This window comes from Octodon degus, unplaced genomic scaffold (assembly GCF_000260255.1).
Source record: "Octodon degus isolate 3935 unplaced genomic scaffold, OctDeg1.0 scaffold00009, whole genome shotgun sequence".
Classification (NCBI taxonomy): Eukaryota; Metazoa; Chordata; class Mammalia; order Rodentia; family Octodontidae; genus Octodon; species Octodon degus.
This window is the reverse complement of record NW_004524585.1, coordinates 19,828,378-19,834,525: the sequence shown is the minus strand read 5'-3', so window position 1 is coordinate 19,834,525 and position 6,148 is coordinate 19,828,378. Positions and strand designations below refer to the sequence as shown.

The 6,148-nt window shown below is 35.3% G+C and overlaps 1 pseudogene; it reads left to right on the top strand.

Annotated features, from left to right (window-relative positions):
- LOC101576017 overlaps positions 1–6,148 on the top strand; it is a 45,392-nt pseudogene that overhangs the window by 6,031 nt on the left and 33,213 nt on the right.

The window sequence follows — 6,148 nt, the reverse complement described above, 5'->3', positions numbered from 1 at the left end:
GTGTATATTAACATTAAACAGACACTGTGCTAAAATCTGCATACAAGTTTCAATCCAAAACACTATCATATGATTTTCTTTCACTCTTTCAGGATAATCCTTACAAGGGAAATCCCTGGGTCACATAGTTTTAGTTTTTTGAGAAATCTCAGGACAGACCAGTTTCCAAAATGGTTATACTAGTCCACATTCCTACTAACAACATAGACAGGTTTTTTTTTTTCCCCTTGAAGTCTCACCAGCATTTATTATTTGACTTTTTGTGATGACTGCTTTCTCTTGGGCAAGATGGAATTGCAGTGCTGTTTTAAGTTAAGTTTCTCCAGTGGCCACAGATGCTGAGTAGTCCTACGTGGACTCACTGGCCGTTTGTACTTCTGTGAAGTGTCCATTCGTTCAGCATTTTCTAAGAAGGCTGAAATGTTCTTGTCAAAAATATTGAAATAGTTGTTACTTGAAATGGCAAAAACAATGGGCTTTTCATTTTCACTGTTTCGTTGCACATTGTTTTTCATTTTCATCAAAGGTATAGCAAAGGAGAGCTTCTATTTTATAAGTATAATTATGGAAAAATACACATAAAATTAGCATCTTAACCATTATAAGCATACTGTTCAATAGGTATAGACATTGACATCAATACTATTGTACAACTAAACTCTGGAGTGTGTTTTATCTGATGAGACTCAAATTGTACGCCCATTAATCAGTAGCTACCTGTTCCCCCGCCAATGCCTGATACCATTGCCTTCCTTTTTGTCTCTGTTAAAATGACTATTCTAGATACCTTATATTCTTTCTTTTAAAGAGAATAAAAATGTAAGTAAAAACATGAGAAACATCCTGAATATATACTTGCATGTTTTTCCTCCTTCCTTTTTTCCTATCTTTTCTCATTTCTCTCACATTCATTGTTTAATCCTTAAGTTCAGTTTTTCTCTGTTTCAGTATATCATACTTTTCAGGCTGTATTTCTTCTTTCAGGTTATTACACTAGAGAGAAAATACAATATTTACATATGTGGTTTTGATTTATTTCATTTATGAATGCAGGCTTTAGTTGCATCCACTTACATATGTAGGCTTCAAGTTTGTCTTTCGTTATAGCTGAGTAATACTCTGTTGTATAAAAATATCACTTTTTTATCCATTCCTCAAAATTGTGCTGCTATAAACATAGGTGCACATATATCACTATGATATGATGATTTCAGTTCTTTTGGGTAAATACCCAGTAGGGGATTGGATGTACTAATAATTCCTATCAGTCTTCTGGAAATAGCAGTTAATGTGTAGAGTTTTCACCTTGATTAACTCTATATTCTAAACAATGACATTGAGGACAGCAATGTGTAATCCAAAAATCATGCTTGAATATCTCTCATCTTGGTTTTCTAAATGTGTACCACTTCTAATGTCTTATCAATTACTATTATACTTTCCTTAAAATAATCTTTAGGGTTGGCCAGACAGCTCAGTGGACTAAAGCACCTGCTTAGGCAGACTACAGTGTCCGGAGGATGATCCCCGGGGTGCCATGCCGGCCCCACCTCCGGGACGCACTAAGATGGTGACTGAAGCTGGGCGTGGTGGCCCGTGCTTGTAATCTCAGTGCTTGGGAGGCTGAAAACAGGAGAATCAATGAGTCCGATCTACATATTGAGACCCCTCTAGACCTGGTACTAAATACATTTTAAAAAATTAAAAAATTTGAAAATTCATGAGAAACAATACATAATTTGACTAAACAAGATGATAAGAATTCAACAATGGCTATTATTTTGAATGTTGTCTTCAAATTAGTTCTTCAGATTGCCACAGATAAGCATGCAAAATTGGTTAAGGCAATTAAAATGAAGAAAAATTTTAAGCTGTCTCCCTAATGTAAAACCCTGAGTAGTAAAATAAAGTCTAAAAGGTACAATAGATACCATGGCAGGGAAAGAAACTGTTGAAAGGGAAGAAGAGACTGGGAAGAAGGAAAGGGGAAAAGAAATAAGGAAGGAAAAATATGTGTATACACACAGAGTAGTTTGGATAGTTGTACTTTGTTTCCTAATTTTCCAATTAAACAGATTATCCTCTATATTATATGTTTCCTCACCATGAAAAAATGGGAGACATTCTATTTGATTGTTTTTCAAATATTGATAAGTATTTTACCATTGAAGTATTGAATGGTGTCCCAATAAAACACATAAAAATCTTGGACAGGCATATCATTTACAATTCATTTACATAAAGAGAATAAAAATTATGTATGGTAATTTTACTGTCAAAATATTATAAACATATGGTAAATAAAATTTTGTACAAATGATATTTCATTAACATTGAGCTTAATATAATAAAACCCTTCCTAGGAGCACCAGCACATAAGATCCTAAGTTTGATAGTGCATACTATTTTAAGTTCTTAGGTCCTCAATTAGATAGCTACTTTGCAATTAAGTTCCACGATTGGTTAAATTGTAATTATTAAATTGCACTTCTCATTAAGAGTGTACTAATTTCTGATGAGATGTAGTTTAGATTTGGTTTCACTTGATAAGATTTAATTCAAAAACACTGATTGGTAATTAAAGACATTGCTCTCCATATGAAGCAGAACGCTGTAACTGAGGGTTTTCTGAATTCTTTCACTGTTTAATTTTTTTTTTGATCTCCCAAGAAGGAATTGCATCATTATGTTTAACTAATATAGGCCTGTATAAAAATGTTTGTAAATTTCAATGAGACTTTGACCATAGTGCTTAGAAAATAAATAAACATGTTGGGCCAATTTTGCGTCACATTTTGAATATAAGAACAATTAATTTTTCCCTTGAATTAATACTTTGCTTTTTCCATCATTAACTTGATGTGGCCACGTGTTTTTAATGTATTACTAGAAGAATATAAAGGAGTTAAAAAGTCCACCTCAACACTGGTTAATTCTAGCTGTAAAATTTTGCTATGCTTGTCAAATTAAAAGGGGAAAGATACTAAAGAGGATCTATAAGAGTAGCTAAAGTGATTGGAGTCTAGTACTGGAACCACTCACTAAGTTACAGTGACAATTTCCAGAATGCACTCAAATGTGTAAAGTGGCTCATGGCATGACCATCCCAAAGAATGGTTGCATATCTTAAGAGATTATTACCTGGATGGTCAATAAATGACTATTATTAAGTGAAACTACAATAGTATTATTGAAATATAGATATCCTAATTACATTCTATAGAAAAATAGCTGTTTTAAAATTTACTTAGAAGTAAGCAAGATGTTCTGGAATCATACCATGTGTTTTCCCCACATAAATATATGTGTAAAATTCAGCATAATTCCTTAAAAAGAATGCCTATTTGAGCAGGTTTCTCTGTTGTTTAGGCAGAAGTCATGTTGATGTAATCCTCAGTAGCTGTACTAATGTTGGAATACCTAAGGTACCAATGTTCATCAATGTTCTTTCTATTATATTTTTTCTCCATAGGATTGTGTGTTTGTGTGTGTGTGTGTGTGAGTCTGTGTGTATGTTTAATCACCTTTTTAACTATGAGAATCATTAAGCCACTAGAATTACAAGGTACTGTATATTCTCTATTATTGAAATCTGAATTTCTAAGACTAAGAAAAAAATGCATGGGATTTAGCCAATGCTCAAAAATAATTTTCAACAAATATCTTTAAAATAATAAGAAAAAGTAAGCTTCAATATGTATAAATCTGTTCTAAATAGTGATAGAATGTTTTCTGTACTGTTACTTTGAGACTAAACGTATTAAGCTATTTTCACTCTTAGAACATTCTAAGGATACTTCCTACCGAAGCATTGCTGGCTCGGATTTTGACCGTGGCAACCCGATTGTCACGGCAGACACTGTATCAAGGAGACTGGTCAACCGCTCTTCTTGGAAGGTGCAGGTAGGTCGTGAGTAGGTGACCTGGGGAGCTGCACCTGATTCCTGATTCCTGCCTCTCAGTTCCTCTTCTGGTCTCTGCCTCCCAGATGCTATCATTTAGGCAGCTTTTTCTGTGGTGTCCTTCTCCGGGATGTTGCTGTCTGAGCCTTAGACAACGTGCACGAAACCTCTGAAAACATCAGCTAAAATAAATCCTCATTTAATCTGTGGTTGTCAGATATGTTCCAACAACACAAAGTTAGCTAACACTCTCGATACAGTGAAACAATGGTATTTCTGTTAATAGAATTCATTGAGGAAACAGAAAGCTGTGCCATATTTTCAATAATTTGTAAGAATTTGCAGTGCTATCCATAGCTTCACTAATACGAAATTATATCAGATGTATACATACGCAAAAAATAAAATAAATCCAGATGCTCTGAAGGAAGACATACAACAGATATCATGCGCACTACAGTGGATTAAAAAGTAGTAAGAAAAAATATGCAATCGTGTTATTAATATCAAAATCTATTTGGAAGAGCAAACATGCAACTGGCACAACTCGGAATATATGACTGCAGTGAAGGTAACAAAAATGGCAAGTAGAGAAGTTCGAGCATATATAACAATCACATAAAGAAGAAAATTTGCCCAGTTAAAGAAGGAACAACTTTTTATAAGTAAATAATGATTGTATGTGTAGGTATGAATAGAATGGGAGAGAATGTCAAAAAGAGAAAAAATCAACCCATGGTCCAGCAATGGTGAAACTTTTAGACACTGAGGGCCCAACCAGAAGGCTAAAACCCACTTATTTAACACAAAGTGCCAACACTATAATTCAACCTGAATACTGGGGTTTTAATTTAGAAAAAGAAATAAAAAAATCCAATGCCCGGCTGCGGGGGATGGCTCGCATGCAGCACAGAGGGCAGTGTGTCCTGCTGCAGCACAGCGCCACAGGACCACCACCACTGCTGTAATCTGCTACAGGTCTATCCTAAGTCCATTATATGGCTGTTATAAGTTAATAAAAGCCCATAAATATAAAGCAAATCTGTAAAATATTTCCAGCAGGAATAATCAAAACCTTACTTCTAAATTTCCAAGTAAAGGCAGCCACGGACCTTCTTCTGTAATCCATCTCCTAAGGATAAATAATCCAAGCCAAGTCTTATGTAGATGGTTGCATGATGTAGGAATTGTTTTGCCCAGAAATATGTATATAAAGAGTATTATCGAGCAAAAAAAAAAAAGACTAATTACTTTTTGGTGGCATTTTTCATTTGTTCCACACACAAGCGCGACCAACTTCTTTCTTTCCGACTTGGATGCTCATTATTTATTGCTGCTTGCCTACTGACTTTGGCTAGGACTTCCAGCAGAGTCTTGAAAATTACTGCTGCAAGTGCCAGGAGCAGTGGTATACGTGTAATACCAGTTAATCAGGAGTCTGTGGAAGAAAGATCGAGAGTGTAAAGCCAGGCTTGGCAACACAGAGAGTCCATGTCTAAAACAGTAAAGGACACAGAAAAGAAAACAAATGTTGAAAATCATCCATGTTTTGTTCCAGAACTTAGAAGAAAAGCTTTCAAAATTTCCCATGAAGTATGATGATAGGTATGGAGATTTCATAAATAGGCTTTATTGTATTATCTTCTTTCTATAGTCAGTTTGTTAAGAGTTTGTATCCTAGCTAGGCATGATGGTGCATAACTCTAATCCTAGCACTCTGGATGTCTTAGGCAGAAAAAAACAAAGATTTGAGCTACACTTGGGCAGGTTTGTCCCTAGAAGGAGATTGTCTCAAAAAGTTTTAAATAATAAAATAATATCAAAAAGAGCTGGTACTGTAGCTCAGTTCAATGGTTCTAGGTTCAATCCAAGTACCTGATCCCTCCTATACAAAAATAAAAGTATAATAATGAGACAACCTACAAATGGGAAGGAATATTTCCAAGCTATGTACTTGAGATGATGTTACTATTCAGAATATAAAAATCACTCAAAAATTAATTGTAAAATTATAAAAAGATGAGGGCCGGCCAGATAGCTAACTCAGTGGACTAAAGTACCTTCTTAGGCAGAACACAGCTGCCAGGTTTAATCCTCAGCATGGCGTGTTGGGCTGGCCCCACCCCTGGGGCATTCTGAGGCAGAGATGGAGACTGGGTGTGGCAGTGTGTTCCTGTAATCCCAGCACTTGGGAGGCTGAAAACAGGAATATCACTATGAGTCTGATCTACAGTGGGCATGGTGAC